Source organism: Odontesthes bonariensis, chromosome 3, assembly GCF_027942865.1.
Source record: "Odontesthes bonariensis isolate fOdoBon6 chromosome 3, fOdoBon6.hap1, whole genome shotgun sequence".
NCBI lineage: Eukaryota > Metazoa > Chordata > Actinopteri > Atheriniformes > Atherinopsidae > Odontesthes > Odontesthes bonariensis.
Genome location: NC_134508.1, coordinates 4,324,005 through 4,342,795, shown reverse-complemented (window position 1 = coordinate 4,342,795; position 18,791 = coordinate 4,324,005). Strand labels below are relative to the sequence as shown.

The 18,791-nt window shown below is 42.2% G+C and overlaps 1 long non-coding RNA gene across 1 annotated transcript; it reads right to left on the bottom strand.

Annotated features, from left to right (window-relative positions):
* Positions 1–5,693: 5,693 nt before the first annotated feature.
* Positions 5,694–6,600, bottom strand: LOC142377676 (uncharacterized). The gene is made up of 3 exons (XR_012769535.1): positions 6,530–6,600; positions 6,311–6,422; positions 5,694–6,212 (listed from the first exon to the last, which is right to left on the bottom strand). It is a non-coding gene; the product is annotated as an uncharacterized LOC142377676 (long non-coding RNA).
* Between the last annotated feature and the right edge of the window lie 12,191 nt (positions 6,601–18,791).

The window sequence follows — 18,791 nt, the reverse complement described above, 5'->3', positions numbered from 1 at the left end:
GATAAATTAGTTGATAAAAATGTTGTATAAAGTGCACAGCTCTCACGTTTGTGACATGTTCATTTGTTTCTGTTTGTCTGGCGGTGTTGTCCTTCCGGTTCAAAGGTCGGACCACCGGTCCAATCAGAGACCATTCATGTCAAATCACACTGTCCCTTTTTTTACCCAGAAAATGATTTAAGTGTATCGTATTGTATCGAATCGAATCGTATTGAATCGCATCGAATCGCATCGTATTGTATCATATTGAATCGTATCGAATCCTATTGAATCGCATCGAATCCTATCGAATCGCATCGAATCGCATCGAATCGCATCGTATCGTATTGAATCGTATCGAATCGTATTGAATCGTATTGAATTGTATCGAATTGTATCGAATCCTATCATATCGAATCCAATCGAATCGCATCGAATCCAATCGTATCGTATCGTGTCGAATCGTATCTTATCAAATCGTATCGAATCGAATCGTATTGCATCGTATCGTATCGCATCGTATCGTATCGTGAGGTTAGTGTATTGCTACAGCCCTAATGTTTTATTTCCTATGTGCGATTTCACTGGGCTGTGATGGACCGGCGACCCGCCCAGGTGCACCCTGCCTCTCGCCCAGTGACGGCTGGGATAGGCTCCAGCCCCTCGAGTTGACCCTGAGTTGGATTAAGCGGGTGTAGAAATGGATGGATTTCACTGTACAGCAGATCGTCGGTCTGGCTTTGACTGTAGGTGATTGTGTCTGGTCTTCAGTTCATGGTCCAACCAGCCTTCCCCATGTTTTCGTATTTCCTTCCTCCACTTGGATGTCACCGCTGCAGACTCACTGATTCAGGCTCTTTGAGGTTTCTCTCATTATAAAGAAGGTTCTCCTTATTCTAACCGGGTGCTGCTCAAAGTTGGACTTCTCTGTACTGTGCTGTCAGGTCTTGACCTCGCTAAATCAAACACCCTGAGATCTGAGCAGCGATTAGGCGATATATAAATAAAACCAAATAGAATCAAGCTGACAGTTACCCCTCCTCCCTTCAGACCTAACCCCCGCTACAATAAAGAGTCCTGACAAGAACATTTCCGCTGAAGTATTCATTAAGAAATAAATGATTTCACTACAGAAGTAAGAGGTGCAAAAGGTTAGGGCCACAGTGTCTCTGAATTATTTTGCGGCCATGAAACAATCATGTCGAGGAGCTGAAAAAGTGGGAATGCGGCAGAGATGAGTCCAATTTCAGATCATTAGAATGGAAATAAGAAAGGATGTTTCTGTCTTTTTCAGGGGCAGTCAGTGTCGTACCTGCAGCACAGGTGAGTGCGCTCAGTTTGAATAAACAGGAACAGGACCAACAGACCGTCTGAAGCAACTCGAACCTGAACTCATCAAAGCTGCCTGCGTACACTCTGCTGCACGTTACATCATTTGGTTCAGAAATGTAGCGACCATAATAATCTATAAGAGGATAAAATATAGCCCTTATATGCCATAATGTTTAAATTTAGGGCTGGGCAATGGATAAAATGTTTAATCTAATTAATCTCGATTGATTTCCCTGATTAATCACGATTAATCGCATTTGTACGCAGAACCCAAAAATGAATCCAAAAGTAGTGTATAGCTTTTAGCATTTAGTTTTATTTTAAATGTGCTGCCATATGAATGAAAGTGCCATAACATTTGTTGTGCAAACACACTTTTAACATCAGCATCTTTCTGTAGTTTTTATGTAGAAGCCTCGCTCCACTGTCTGTTTCCTTGAATGACTTGCTGCTATCAGTTGTGTGTTTTGCCTTTAAGTGATATTTGGCCTGGTTGACAGTTTGGGGGACTTGTGGGTGGAGCTGTCTTGCGGTGTTGGGCGTGGTCTCTTGGTGGGCATGGGGGGGTGGTCGCTGGCTCTGGGTCGGGTGGCCACGCCGCTCTGGCGTGGGATGTAGTGCTGGACCTGGGCCCTGGTGTCTGGGCGCTGCTTTGCGCCCCGGGGGTGCCCTGTCTGTGCCCGGGGGGGTCTGGTTGCCCTAGGCACGCCGCCGTGAAGGTGGGTCGGTGCGGGTCCTGGTGTCGGGCTGGTTGCTCTGGGGTCTCTGATGTGCCTGCAGGCTGTACTTTGTTAGGGTGGGGTGGCGTGCGGTGGGGTGTGGCGGTGCTTCTCCCCTGTTGGGGGCGGCTTGGGTGGGCCTGGGTGATGGTGGGTCTCAGGCCCGGGCTGTTATGACTGGAGTGATTGTGTGGTTTGTTTGTTGTTTATTTGTTTGTTGTGTTCTGTTTTGTTTTGTTCTTTTCTTTATTTGTAGGGGCCGTCTGGGGTGGGGCGGGTTGGTGCCTTCGGGTTGCCAAGTGGCTCCCCGAATACGCTGCGGGCCCCGGACCTGGTGAACATCGGGCCCTCCTGCTCTGTGGCGGATTCCAGGAAACGGGGGTGCCTATTGCAGCCATCATGTGGCTGCCCTCTCCGGGGGAGCCTCTCTCCCCCCGGTCTTCTAGATCCCCATACCCCTCTCCCTTCTGGCTCCTGTACACAGCACACATTCACACACGTAGGGTTTGAGGGCGGGTTTGTTCTGTGGGGGGCAGCGGATGGGTCCACGTAGGTGGTCCCCTTTGCTGCACTCTGCAGCCCCCCCGCCCTTGTTTTAATTACACCTTAGACATTACTAATCATGAGCAGTGGCGGCTCCTCCATAGGGGAGATTTGTGCGACGCACTACCAAACACGGAGTTTTTTTTTTTTTTTTTTTATCTAGTTGCTAAAGTGGGACTGATCTACTGGCAAACTGGTTGTATATGTCATTGTCCAATCAGATTAAGGTCGCGCCTGGTGTTGCTACGCCCATTTTGTGCGATTTCTGTCAGGGTCGAATTTGCACCAGGAAGCTCCCATTGACATGAATGGGACCTCGGTTTTTTTCAAAAATCCTGCTCCCAATGCATTTTCTATGAGGGTTTATGTGCTCGCACAAACGATGCACAACGTGCTTTCGTCATCATATGTCTGTTGCGCGGGACTATGAACTTTCTACTTGTTGTTGTAACATTGTGGTTTTCAATAAAGAAAAAAAAAAAAAAAACATTCTATGAAGAAGATGGCGAGTGTCGAGTGCAACAATACGGTAGTATTTCTGACAGAAGTACCCTTTAGTCGTCGTACTAATGCGGAGAAGGAAGTTTGGAAGAATTTTGCAGGATTTTCGGGCTCGCCTTGCGAGGCAAAGATGAAACCCAGGGCTCCACCAACCCTGCTATTTTTCCAGGTAGTATTTGATGTAGCTAAATAACTTAACCTTTTGTGCTCAATCATTGACTTGTAATGATTTAAATCTTTTATATAATGTTGACAATGATAGCAGAATGTATAATGACACATTCATTGTTAATGGTGCAGTATTATATTTAAAAAAGAGAGAAATCTCACATAAGTAAGCTGCACTTAACCATGTTTGACAACTGGTTATACTTTTCTAAGTCATATTTTCCAAAACTTCAATAAACACTTGACTTGGATTTATATGTTGTCATTTTAATTACATTCTTTAGAATGAAAATTTAATTAATCTTATCATTAAGGGCTTATGTGTTTACTTATTTCATAGAATCCTGGAACAATATGAGGAAAATAAATAAATAATGGTTAAGGTGTAATATTAACTGATTGGCAAATTATGCAAAAAATAACAAAAAATTATTTAAAATTATTACAATAAATTATGCTACCTAGACAAATATACCTCAGTCCTATGGACTTTTATGGTACTTATGGACATAACGGGGGAAATTGCAGTCACTTTGGTTATTTGGAAGACCAAATAACCCCTCGACTCTGCGTTGTGTTTATTTAAGGAAGACAAGGAGTTTCTGGATGATTGGACATTTTATTTCCTGTGTGGGAGCACAACAGGTTTGCATCAGTGCAATCGGTTCAGCTTCGCACAGCACACTCTGATGCAGCTTTCACAGACTGGAAATTGCACTACCTAAAAAAAATGTCAGGAGCCGCCACTGATCATGAGACACACACACATTAGGTTTTGGGGGGGCGATAGCACTGAGTGGTATCTGGTGGGCGGGGCTCTTTGGGTATGTAGGCTGCCCGGAGGGCCACGCTCCCACTTCCACAAGGTTGCTTGCCCCTCAATTTTAAATGCTCACTATTAGAAAATATCAAAGAGGCAGAGGGGAGAGGGGAGGGGTCTTCCTGCACCCCTGTCGCCTGGTTGCTGCCTGGGGCGGGGGGGCCAGGAGGAGGAGTTGTCCTGCTGGTTTGGGGTCTGTGGTGGCTGGGGGGCTGCTGGCCCCCGGATGTGCCCACTGTGCCACACTCCAGCAGAGGTGGGGGATGGATGTGCTGTGCGAGTGTTTGTGGATGTGTTTTTTTTTTTTTCTTCTTCTTTATGTATGTATTTATTTATATTATTATTATTATTATTATTATTTTCTCTTATATGATTTATGGGGTGTCTGGGTCCTGCTGTCCTCTGGCCTGCTTTTGCTGTTCCTGATGGGGGGGGGCATTGCTTCTCCCCGCTGCTCGCGGCCTCACCCACCTGTTTGCACGTCTTGACTCCCGGGGTGTTTGCCCAGGAGCACTGGGGCAGGCGCTGGCCCACTGCGGTTGGCTGTCTGGGGCGCCTGGCCCTCTCGGGTGTTGGGCGGGGGCCTTGCCGGGGGGTTTGGTGGCGCACGGCCCATGTCTGGGTGGCAGGGGCCTGGCGGGGCTGGTAGGCTGCCGCCTCTGGTCGCCGGGGGGGCTCTGCCCGATGCTTGTGGGGGCTCTGTCCGGGGGCTTCTTCTGCTGTCTTCTGGGGGGATGCGTGGTTGTCCCTATGGTGGGCCTCCCGGGTTCTATGCTCCTTGGGGGCTGTTGGTGGCCTGGGTCTGGGGGCCCTCTCGGCCTGCTTCTGATTGCTGGGGGGGGGGATTGTGACACTATACACTGATATTTGAGCATGGTTATTATGTGGGACCATCTATGTGTATTGCATGTTCATGCACACACACACACACACTCTCACACACACACATTCATTAGCCCAGTAGCATGCTCACTAAGCAGTTGTTGTGCTGTCCTGTGGTTTAAGGTCATCTGTATCCACAGTTGTATTATTTGTGATTGCTGCTGCTTGTGCTTTTTTGTTTGTGTGTTTGTTCTCTGCTTGTCTGCTTTCAGGTGCTCCTGGGGCCCGTTGCACAAAAGTAGGATAAGGGATTAAGCCGGGATATGTTGGCTATCCTGGATCAACTTATCCGTGATCCAGTTGCACAAAAGTGGGATAGAGGGAAGTGGGATATGTTCAGACCTAAGTTACCATGGAGATTTATTCTGTGAAGCTAGCCTGCTCCAGACCAGGCTAAGTTCCAGGATCTATTTAATCTCATTCCTTATCTCAGTCAGCGGTCGCCACAAATGGAAACCAATATTTATTCCACTGCCTAGAACATATTGTTAAAACATTTAACTATACCCACTATCATTATTGAAATTTGTGATCATTAATTGCAATCATTTTAGAAAACTGATGATTTTAGATGAACTTGCAATCATTAGATCATTTAGTTTCCCACAGACTACACATAAAGTACATCACCATATAAATATAAATACACATTAGAGAGTACCATGATGTTCCTTTATTGAATAAGGATGAATCAAAGCAAGTAAACCATCAGCTCCTTTCAAAACTGAAGTCACACAGTGCTCTACAAGACAAAAAGCACAGAATCAAAGCATGCAGTTTGAGACAAACTGTTTGTAAAAATGGGCTATACAAATAAAATTGCCTTGCCTATACAGCACAAAAACCTAACAAAAATTCCTCTGCCATTGCAGGCTCAACTTAAATAAACATGCAATATTAATTAAAATAATTTAACACATATTGGTCTCTGACCAGCCGACCACAGTCGTCATCCGGGAAGATGGCAGGATTGTCCCAGTCTATGAGAGCTGGCACTCTGGGGGCCCTCTCCTTTCTCAGACAGGCCACATTGTGGAGGACAGCACAGGCCACAGGGATATCACATGCCCTGTCTGGGCTGACTCTCAGGTGGTTCAGACACTGAAAGCGTGCCTTCAGTAGGCCAAATGTCATTTCTATCCGGGCCCTTGTTCTGGCATGGGCATGGTTGTATGCCAGTTGTGCCTCCAGAGGGTCTGCAAATGGAGTGAGCAGAAAAGGCTGGCAGGCATACCCTCTGTCACCCAGCAATACACCCAGGAATTCACCTGTGAATACAAAATGTTACCATCACAACCTCATAAGTAGTGACATTCTTAACACAGCCATGTTAAAAGTGGTTATCAATAGAGGTTCTGTGGCTCACCTTGTGATAGGCGCCGATAGATCTCCGAGTTCCGAAACACTCGGGAGTCGTGGACCGAGCCGGGCCACTTTGCCACAACATTACTGATCAAATAGTCAGCATTGCAGACCATCTGAAATGATAAGATGTTAAACTAATTAATGCACAGTACAGGCAGTGTGTGGGCAGGCACATTCTTAATAAAAAGTACACTTGTTAAGTATTTGTCAGGGGACTTACCATTCTGCAGGATGTTCTTATATTTTACTTTGACTTGCTGCCATGTCCGTTTTGGCCCAGTCATGTTAAATCTACACACACAATGAAACAGTGGAGGAGCATGGAGTTACATTTAGATAGTTTCACTCACATGCAGTCAATTTCAACTTATTCATAATCAAAGTAGGCTACAAATATCTTTTCAAATATCGTCAGCTTCCTAAAATAATCGCATAAGTCAATTTTTTTCAGGTTTTTCAGGAAACACAAAAAACTCCCCCCAAAAGTTAAATTATAGCATAAAATAATTTCAGTCAGTAAGTATCAAAGGATGCTTGACATAAGAACACTTATTGTTTTTCATAAAAACTAAGATTAAATAAATGACTTAGGCATTTTTTGGACCACACCTTTGATGCCAAAAAATGACTTGGGCGATTATTTTATGAAGATGACGATATGTTAATTAACATTTTATTTGGATTGTAGCCTAATTGTGATAGTTTTAGCAGAGTGGTGAGTGTGTATTTGTGCACTACTTACGCATTCAGGCGGTCAGCAATGGTTTGCCACGCTTGCTCCCTTTGTTTTTTGACTGTGGCAGTATTTCCTTTTTGTTTTATTTTCTCCTTCACCTCTTCATAGGTTTCCATTAATAATTCTTGCTCCGCTGGGGAGAATACGCCGCCCTTGTTGCCATGGTGAATCAGTGAATCTATGATCGATCGTGGGGTCTATTTAAGCAAGCCGTGTGCAGCACTTATCCAGGATCGGTTTCACCTGGCTTAATGAATCCGTGTCTGCTCATCCTGGCTTGGCCTTTGTGCAACCAACTAAGCCCGGGCGCCCATGTTTTGGATTCCTTGAACCTGGCTAAGTAACTCATCCTGGATGTCTAAATCCTACTTTTGTGCAACGGGCCCCTGGTGCTTCTAAGGCTGGATTCCCCACAAAAGCCGTGAATCGTCTTCAGTTTTGTTTCTACAGGTGTAGCAGCTGGTTGTCGGTTTTTTCATTGTTTTTTATGTTTGTCTCTTCATGTTTCTGTTCTTTTTTTTCTCTTCTTCGCTCTCCTTCTCTCTCTGTCCCCCGGTCCGGTTCGGCACTATTATCATATCATGTTAAATATTGTAACAAAAATAAATAAATAAAAATGAGGAGTTGATGGGCGTCAAGGGGGACTTTGCATTCATAAAGCTTCCCTTGGCATAGCAAATATGTTTAGCATAAACGGTATTCAGATTACAATTCTGCTGCCATAATGCTGGACAGGACAAGGGGGAAAAAAAAATAAAAATTACAATCAGACTGAGTTATTAAGTGCATGTAGACACCTTAATCTGACTAAGAATTGGATCGGATCGGATTCAGACCCCGAGATAACTGGGTTGAAAGTCACTCTAAACCTGCTTGTAGACGTTGAAGCACGTGGTGAATCAGACTTTGCGTTCTGCGCATGCTCCAGATGTTTTCCCGGGGTCGTGACCCGGAAGTCGGAAGAGATGTTGGCTGTGTTCGAAACCGCATCCTACATACTACATACTACATACTACATACTGCATACTACATACTACATACTACATACTGCATACTACATACTGCATACTACATACTGCATACTGCATACTACATACTACATACTACATACTGCATACTGCATACTGCATGCTGCATACTACATACTACATACTGCATACTACATACTGCATACTACATACTACATACTACATACTGCATACTACATACTACATACTGCATACTACATACTGCATACTACATACTGCATACTGCATACTACATACTGCATACTGCATACTGCATCCTGCATCCTGCATCCTGCATACTACATACTACATACTGCATACTGCATACTGCATACTACATACTATATACTGCATACTACATACTGCATACTGCATACTGCATACTACATACTGCATACTGCATACTACATACTACATACTGCATACTACATACTTCCATAATACATACTTACATACTGCATATTACATACTACATACTCATCGATCAGACAGTACTCAGAGCGTTTACCCACAATGCACTTCGCTCCTGCCCGAGCCAAAATCAGCCAGCCTGAAGCTGATTTCCCTTAAGCTCTAAACTCTGTAAACTTTAGCAACATTTGAAACATTTTCAGGTGAGAAAGTAGTCGTTTAGATCCCCAACGTGTTGGAAACCTGACAAAATACCGTCTATTTACAATTTTGTTCCCACGAATTCGGCGCTACTAAAGCTAGCCGCAGTGAGCAACGCACTTCAGGTTATTTTCACAAAATAAAATACCCGTTGCCTTTTATCATAGGGAAAGCCATTAGGATACAATTGGTGCTTTTGTTTTGAAAACAGGAAGTGAACCTACCCTCGTTGTAGCTAGCTTGAAACTGCCGATCAGCGACGTCACGTTACGTTGCATCTTGGGTAGTTTGAGTATGAGTAGTAACCTCATGATGCATACCCAACATTTCAGAGAATCTAGTATGCATCCGGGAACTTCTCGCTGACTCAAACTCGCAAACTAACTCAAAAAGTTAGTAGGAGTAGTAGGAGAAGTAGGAGAAGTATGCGGTTTGGAACACAGCCGATATTCCTGTTGTTGTCGCCGTCAGAAACAAACAAACAACGCGATGGAGAATGCTCCGTTGGGCATCGAGTTTGTGCAACAAGCAGCTCATCACAGACCAAATGTAGAGGGACGTAGCTTCATCTTGCTCTGCGTTGGCTGGAAGTGACCTCCAGGTCGCTGCCTCTGGTTTGGGACGACTCAGAGAGCTGTACTACAACGTGGCTTAGTTCATAATGAGCGAGAGGGATGAACAGGCCGAGTGGGAGGAGAAGGTTTGTACCTCCTCACCACTTTAAATTCACACAAACAACTCTTTTTTTTTTATCATTTCAATCATTTCCTCTAATGTTCAGATTAAAAAATGTGCAGAAAAAGCTGGAATCAAATCAAATCAAATTTATTTATATAGCACATTTCATGTACAAACAGTTCAAAGTGCTTCACATAAAATAAAAGCATTGCAGCAGGGAGTGCAAGAAGCATTAAAAATACATAAAAGAATATAAAGAGAAACAAGTAAAATAATTTAAATTAATTTAAAAACAGGCAACAGTCCAGATAAGTTCAAAGATATCGTGCAGATTTCATGCATAGACACATGAGAACAGAAATGTTTTTAACCTGGATTTAAAAATGTCTCCATTTGGTGAAAGTTTAATCTCCACTGGCGGTTTGTTCCACTTGTTTGCAGCATAACAGCTAAATGCTGCTTCTCCATGTTTAGTCTGGACTCTGGAACCTTGTGTTATTCATCCAGGAAACTGTGTTTAACTCTTTAAAGTCTAAGCTAATCTTCCAGTTTTTCCAGTGTTTGGATTATAAACCGTGACATTAGAAGAAAGAAAAACTCTGTGGATAGTTGTAATTCAGGGATTTCATCTCAGTTGATGACAGAAAAACTTTTTTTATTGCAAATTGGGATTTTTTGGGGGGCAAATTGTACGGTTCATTTCAGTGGAATTCAATTTGCAAAAGAAAAAGAGAGAAAAATAAAAACCGAAGGTGATTTAGTTGAGCTTATAGGTTCACTTCCTCATGTTTTCTGTTGCAATAATATTGTTTTATGGGATGCTTTTTGTTCCAATAACCTTAGATATTTGGATAGTTTGGATCCTCTTATTGACTGAAAAGAAGTAGAATAAGTTTTTACCTCTCAGGTGAGCAGCTGCAGAGGAGAAGGTTTTTACTTTCTCACCACTTTAAATTCACCCAAACGACTCCTTTAAAAGACTCTTTTTTTTATCATTTCAATCATTTCCTCTAATGTTCAGATTAAAAAATGTGCAGAAAAAGCTGGAACCTTGTGTTATTCATCCAGGAAACTGTGTTTAACTCTTTAAAGTCGAAGCTAATCTTCCAGTTTTTCCAGTGTTTGGATTATAAACCGTGACATTAGAAGAAAGAAACACTGTTTGGATAGTTGTGATTCAGGGATTTCATCTCAGTTGATGACAGAAAAACACTTTTTTGGGCAGATTTTATGGTTTTACACCTGTTTGTAATTCAATTAGCAAAAGAAAAAGAGACAAAAATAATAACCGACGGGGATTTAGTCGAGCTTATGGGTTCACTTCCTCATGTTTTCTGTTGCAATAATATGGTTTTATGGGATGCTTTTTGTTCCAAAAACCTGAGATATTTGGATAGTTTGGATCCTCTCTCATTGACTGAAAAGAAGTAAGAGAATAATAATGATAACTAGATAATTTCTGAGGAAATTTAGAAGGGGCCTGCCAAAGTGTGCGTATCGCTCAACCAATCACGGCTGCTCAGGAATGGTTCGCAAGGCCTAAAGAAGAAGCATTCAAGCCTAGACGGCATCAAAGGATGACATGGATGCTTCTTCTTAAAGCGGCAAACTGGCCCTTTAAAGAGGCGAACTGTCCCTTTAAAGAAGCGAACTGTCCCTTTAAAGAGGCGAACTGTCCCTTTAAAGCAGCGAACTGTCCCTTTAAAGCGGCAAACTGGCCCTTTAAAGAGGCGAACTGTCCCTTTAAAGAAGCGAACTGTCCCTTTAAAGAGGCGAACTGTCCCTTTAAAGAAGCGAACTGTCCCTTTAAAGCGGCAAACTCTCCCTTTAAAGCGGCGAACTGTCCCTTTAAAGAGGCGAACTGTCCCTTTAAAGAAGCGAACTGTCCCTTTAAAGAGGCGAACTGTCCCTTTAAAGAAGCGAACTGTCCCTTTAAAGCGGCAAACTCTCCCTTTAAAGCGGCGAACTGTCCCTTTAAAGCGGTTAATTGTGCTGATAATGTTTGTTGATATGCGGGCTGGGCAACGATTAAAATCTTTAATCTAATTAATTGCATGATTTCCCTGATTAATCACAATTAATCGCATTTGTACGCAGAATCCAAAAATTAACTCAAAAGTAGTGTATAGCTTTTAGCATTTAGTTTTATTTTAAATGTGCTGCCATATGAATGAAAGTGCCATAACATTTCAATTCAATTCAATTCAATTCAAAAATACTTTATTTATCCCAGAGGGAAATTAAATGTTGATGTAGCTCAATTAAATCAAGGAGTTATTATAGATGCTGATGGCTGTGGGCAGGAAAGATTTCCTGTAGCGGTCCGTTTTGCATCCAAACTGAAGAAGCCTTTGACTGAAGAGACTCTGTTTTCTGATAACAGTCTCATGGAGAGGATGTTCAGGGTTGTCCATAATTCTCTTGATTTTATGCAAAATCCTTCTTTGCATTATTGTCTCCAGAGGTTCCACAGTCGTCCCCAGAACAGAACCAGCCTTCCTTATCAGGTTGTTGAGTCTTTTTAGGTCCCTGGTTCTGATGCTGCTGCCCCAACAGATGACGCAAGAGGAAATGACGCTCTCAACAACAGACTTGTAGAAGATCTGCAACATCTTGTTGCAAACCTTGAAGGACCTTAGCTTCCTCAAGAAGTACAGTCTGCTCTGTCCTTTCTTGTAGATTGATTCACTGTTGTGTCTCCAGTCCAGTCTGTTGTCCACATGAACACCAAGGTATTTATATTCCTCAACCACCTCCACTTCTTCTCCCATGATGGAAACAGGGTTTGATCTGACCCTGTTTCTCCTGAAATCTACAATCATCTCCTTTGTTTTGTTAACATTCAAGATGAGATGATTGTTCCCACACCATGCCACAAAGCGGTCCACCAGCTCTCTGTACTCAGCTTCTTGTCCATCTCTGATACACCCGACAACTGCAGAGTCATCTGAATATTTCTGTAGATGACAGGAGTCTGACTTGTACTGGAAGTCTGAAGTGTACAGAGTGAAAAGGAATGGTGAGAGTACAGTCCCCTGTGGTGCTCCTGTGCTGCTGATCACCTGGTTAGACACACAATTCTTCAGTCTGACAAACTGTGGTCTGTTTGTCAGGTAGTCATTAATCCAGGTGATTGTTGAGGCCTCCACCTGAGTCTTCTGGAGTTTCAGACGAAGCAGATCAGGCTGGATTGTGTTAAATGCACTGGAGAAATCAAAGAACATGATCCTCACAGTGCTGCCTGCTTTATCCAGATGACAGTGGGTTTGTTGAAGCAGGTGTATGATAGTGTCTTCAACTCCAACTCCATGGCGATAAGCAAACTGCAGGGGGTCCTGATATGTGCTGGTTTGCTTACACAGGTGGGTCAACAGGAGTCTCTCCAGGACCTTCATGATATGGGATGTCAGGGCAACAGGTCTGTAGTCATTGATGTCTGAAGGGTGAGTTTTCTTTGGTACCGGAACCAGACAGGATGTCTTCCACAACAGTGGTACCTTCTCTTGGGTCAAGCTAAGGTTGAAAAGGTGTTGCAGAATCCCACAGAGCTGCTCTGCACAGGCCTTCAGGACTCGGGGGCTGACACCATCTGGACCTGCAGCCTTGTTCCGGTTCAGTCTCTCCAACTGCCTCTTCACCTGACTTCTAGAAACAGAAAAGTGGGAGGGGGAGGCAAAGGGGACAGCAGCATCTCCTGATTGGGTTGAAGACAAACTAGTGGAAGCAGAAGAATCCATGACTGAGGTGGAGGTGGAGATGTTACAGGAAAGCTGTGGGTCAGAGGAGGGTGGGATGTCTCTTTGGCTGGGAACAGGAGGGGAGGATGGTGAGCTTGTTCCTGAACTGAACCTGTTGAAGAATGTGTTCAGCTCATTTGCTCTGTCCAGACTTCCATCCATCCGATCCTCCCTCTGCTTGAGGCCTGTGATCTTCTTCATTCCTGACCACACATCTCTGATATTGTTCCTCTGCAGTTTACTCTCAAGCTTCTTTCTATACACCTCCTTGCTCTCTCTGATCTTGACTTTGAGCTGCTTCTGTATACTCCTCAGTAACTCCCTGTCTCGCTCCCTAAAGGCTCTTTTTTTCCTGTTCAATAGTTCCTTTAGCTCACTGGTGATCCAGGGTTTGTTATTAGGGAAGTTTGTTGTGCAAACACACTTTTAACATCAGCATCTTTCTGTAGTTTTTATGTAGAAGCCTCGCTCCACTGTCTGTTTCCTTGAATGACTTGCTGCTATCAGTTGTGTGTTTTGCCTTTAAGTGATATTTTAGACTGGAACTACTACGCTGAGAAGACAATTCAACTTGGCAGTGTTTACAGATGACTTTGGTTCTGTCGACTCTGCCGTCTGGAAGAACTTTAACATGAAAATGGCCGAGTAAAAGTTCCGTACCCTTCTCCAGGTTTGGTGGATCCGCCGATTACTTTCTTTTCCTGTTCCACAGCAGACAGCAGCAGACTTTTACAAAATAAAAGCCTGTGAGCAACAGACTTTTACAATAATAAAAATAAGTTTAAAAAAAAAACTGCCTTAAAATATACGCAATAAAATATTTATCGGCGTTAAATAATTAGCGAATTAACGCGATAATAACGAGTTAACTTGCCCAGCCCTATTTAAAATATTCGACATATGTCAGCTTTTTTTTTCCTGATCAGCTGTTAAAAACCAGCAGATGTTGAGTTTACTGTCATAGAGAGGTATGAGATCAGGAAATCTGAAGCCAGTAACAACGAAGCAGTTTGGTGCGTGATTGCTTTAAGCTGCCAACTCCTTTTCTGTCAGTTTCTAACCAATCGTGATGATATTTGCTAGAGAACCGATCCTCAGGCCTCCGTAGGAAGCGTCTCATGAGTTCCAGTTTCATTCTGCAGCAGGACGATGACGCCCAACATCCGAGCCGGACCCTCAGAGTCCTGAGCATCCAGAGTCAGTCCCACACGACGGGACGGCAGCTCCTCAGATAAACAGTTAAATCCCCACCAAACGCTGTTTCTGGTTCTTTTTTTAAAGCTAAACTTCCTTAAATCCCCTCATCTTATTTAGCTGCTCTCTGCCTTTTGCATGAAGTTAAGTGATGAAAACCCATTAGCTCATTAGCCTCTCTTTGCTTTGGTTGCCAGAGAAACAAATATTTTTTAGCTGTTTAACTGGGAGTAATTATCTGCTGAGGCCTCCACCGCTTTAAAAGAGGAACTCCAGCTTGTTCGATGGCTTTCAGACTTTGTATCAGCTCTCAGTCTCCGTCCTTCTTTTCTGGTAAACAACATTTTCTTGATTTTGCTGCAAAGCAATGTCACGCGACAGAAATCCTCCGTTAGATTGACTCTCATGTGATGCAGAAGGAACGAGGCCTTCGACTTTCTGCCTTTCCGACACCTTTTTCACACCTGTTAGTGTGTGTCGTTTGGCTTCGTCTCTCTAATCCACTTTCACAGCGTGACACCATACGAGCATCGTAACCTGTGGGAACTACAGCGACTGGTTGATAAAAATTTGAGTTTGGATTCTCTTTGTGCCTCCACAGTCACGCTTCTCTCTTTGCCCCGTCACACCTGTTTCTGTGCTCTCTGCCTTCATGGTACATCATCCTCCCCTAACCTTCCTCTCATCTGGAGCTGAGGTGCTGCCAGTTTGTGCTTCCTCCCGTTGGCTCCTTAATTAAAGATGTTAAAGGAGGACCAGACTGGGCTGAAGTCACTCAGTGGGGTCACATGGCCCTGAAAGGATCGGATTATTGGCTAAATTACAATCAGACTGAGTTATTAAGTGCATGTAGACACCTTAATCTGACTAAGAATTGGATCGGATTGGATTAAGACCCCGAGATAACTGGGTTGAAAGTCACTCTAAACCTGCTTATAGACGCTGAAGCACGTGGTGAATCAGACTTTGCGTTCTGCGCATGCTCCAGATGTTTTCCCGGGGTCGTGACCCGGAAGTCGGAAGACATGTTGGCTGTGTTCGAAACCGCATACTACATACTACATACTGCATATTACATACTACATACTACATACTACATACTACATACTGCATACTGCATATTACATACTACATACTACATACTGCATACTACATACTGCATATTACATACTACATACTACATACTGCATACTACATACTGCATATTACATACTACATACTCATCGATCAGACAGTACTCAGAGCGTTTACCCACAATGCACTTCGCTCCTGCCCGAGCCAAAATCAGCCGGCCTGAAGCTGATTTCGCTTAAGCTCTAAACTCTGTAAACTTTAGCAACATTTGAAACATTTTCAGGTGAGAAAGTAGTCGTTTAGATCCCCAACGTGTTGGAAACCTGACAAAATACCGTCTATTTACAATTTTGTTCACACGAATTCGGCGCTACTAAAGCTAGCCGCAGTGAGCAACGCACTTCCGGTTATTTTCACAAAATAAAATACCCGTTGCCTTTTATCATAGGGAAAGCCATTACCATACACTTGGTGCTTTTGTTTTAAAACAGGAACTGAACCTACCCTCGTTGTAGCTAGCTTGAAACTGCCGATCAGCGACGTCACGTTACGTTGCATCTTGGGTAGTTTGAGTATGAGTAGTAACCTCATGATGCATACCCAACATTTCAGAGAATCTAGGATGCATCCGGGAACTTCTCGCTGACTCAAACTCGCAAACTAACTCAAAAAATTAGTAGGAGTAGTAGGAGAAGTATGCGGTTTGGAACACAGCCGATATTCCTGTTGTTGTCGCCGTCAGAAAGAAACAAACAACGCGATGGAGAATGCTCCGTTGGGCATCGAGTTTGTGCAACAAGCAGCTCATCACAGAGCAAATGTAGAGGGACGTAGCTTCATCTGGCTCTGCGTTCTCCATCTTTTTTCCAATACCTGAGTTTGTTGTTGTTGTTGGTGCTGAAGAGGTCAACAGGAAGTGGCTCTATTAGCAACAGCTGGAATGGGTACAGCGCCACCTATCATACCGGGGTATGACACGCTTTGTGCCTCTGATCCCATTCATTCACCGCCATATATCCAAGGAGAATTACCCTCGCTCAGCTCAGTCTGATTGTAATTTAGCCAATAATCCGATCCTTTCAGTGCCATGTGACCCCACTGAGTGAGAGCAACAAGAAACGCTCATCCAGTGTCTGTGTCTAAAGAAGTTAGAGTAAGAAAACAGTCCAGAGTGACAGAAAGAGTCCTATTTATTTTGGGTTAATGTTTTTCAGACTTTCTGTGTGATTCGAACTGAATGTTGGCTGAACAACAAACAGGAAAACAATAAACTTCTTGAAAGAATTTTTTTTTTTTTAGATAAATAATCCTCAAATATTTGCAGAGTGGTCATAAGGACGAAGAGTTCACTCATATTAAGCCTTCCCTGATCGGCTCGAACAGAAGATGAATAAAGCCTTTTTGTTTCAGTTCACATCAGCGATGATGTGTTACAGATTTTAGCGCCTCTGGGTGTGAAAAACACCCTCTGGAACAGTCTGGTTTGGGGTGTCACGAAGCTGGAAATGCGTTCAGCTGAGCCTGACGTGTCAGGGGTGAGAAGTTATTGGATGCATTAGATAGATAGATAGATAGATAGATAGATAGATAGATAGATAGATATATTTTTATTCAGTCACAAAATAATAACAATACAATCATAATAACCTCAAACATCATAAAGTGACTGAAAAGGCACAGGCTGAAGCATAATGCTTATATTAAAGCCTGTCCTATTTAACAAATTAACAAATTAATAAATTAATCTGCCCATCAACGTACAGTATATATACATACATACACACATACACATACACATACACACACATACGTATATATGTATACAAACACATATACATAGATATACATATACACATAATAATAACGATAATGTAACAGAGTCAAAGTAGAAAAATTATAAAACAAAATACAACAAAATCATAAATAAGTACAACATCCTTCACAAATTATAAACACTTGTAGCCCTCAAAAATCGCCTTACAAACCATTTTTTTGAAAACCAAAAAAGGACAACAATTTCTTACTTTTATATTGGCATCGTTCCACAATGCAACCCCAACAACAGATATACATCTCCTTTTAATCTCTTTTTTGGCCATGGGCACGGCAAGTCTGCAGGTGTCTCTTAAATTATACCCTGTATCTTGAAGTGAGAAGAACCTTTGTATCCTGACTGGGAGTAATTTTGCATTAGCTTTATACATTATTTGCATTATTTTGTAATGTACCAGATCATTGAACTTCATAGCATGAGATTTTACAAACAGTGGGTGAGTATGTGCGTAATAATCGGCCTTATTAATTATCCGTATAGCTCGTTTTTGTAAGAGAACTACTGCGTTGATAGTTGTTTTATATGTCGAGCCCCAGACTTCCACACAATATGACAGGTAAGGAAGTATGAGTGAGCAGTAAATAATATGTAAGGCCTTATAGTTTAATATGTTTCTTGATTTATACAGTATTGCTATTGTCTTCGAAATCTTTCCTTGGATGTAATACACATGTGGTTTCCATGTTAATTTGTTGTCAATAACCACCCCTAAAAATTTTATCTCAGTTACTCTTTCAATTTCAGCATCACATATTTTTAATTTCATGTCCTTATCAATTTCTTTACGATTTCCAAAGACCATGAATTTAGTTTTTTTTATATTGAGTGACAATCTATTAGTGTCGAACCACATTTTGAGGATTTCTAGCTCTTTTTCAATAGAAAATAAAAGTTCCTGTAAATTATTGCCAGAACAGTACATGTTTGTATCATCTACAAAAATAATAAAATTCAACAGATCTGTAACATTACAAATATCATTAATATAAAGCAAAAAAAGTTTCGGACCAATCACAGATCCCTGGGGTACTCCACAGGTGACCTTCCTGACTTGTGACACTGTGTTATTGATGTGTACACATTGCTTCCTATTTTCCAAATAGCTACTAAGCCAAGAATATGCTACACCTCTGAATCCGTACTTCTCCATTTTTGTCATTAATATGCTGTGATCAATAGTATCAAACGCCTTCTGCAAGTCAATATAAATTCCAACAGAATATTCATCATTTTCAATTGCCTTTGTTATTTCTTCTACCATCTCCATAACTGCATAGACTATAGACCAGGGACACTGGTCTATAGTTTTCCATACAATGTTTGTCTCCATTTTTGAATATTGGTATTATCTTTGCTGTTTTCATATTATTTGGAAAAATACCTTTTTTGAAAGGACAGATTGCAAATATAGGTCAAAGGTTTTACGATAAAATCTAAGACTTCTTTAATTATAACCATATCAATGGAATTTATATCAGTTGATGTTTTGTTTTTTAGTTTTTTGACAATTTCAGTTACATCACTTTCATCAATCCCACAAAGGAAGATAGAATTTTTATTATCCTTAATGAGGTTATCAAACATATTAGATTTATTGTCACAAATTGGAA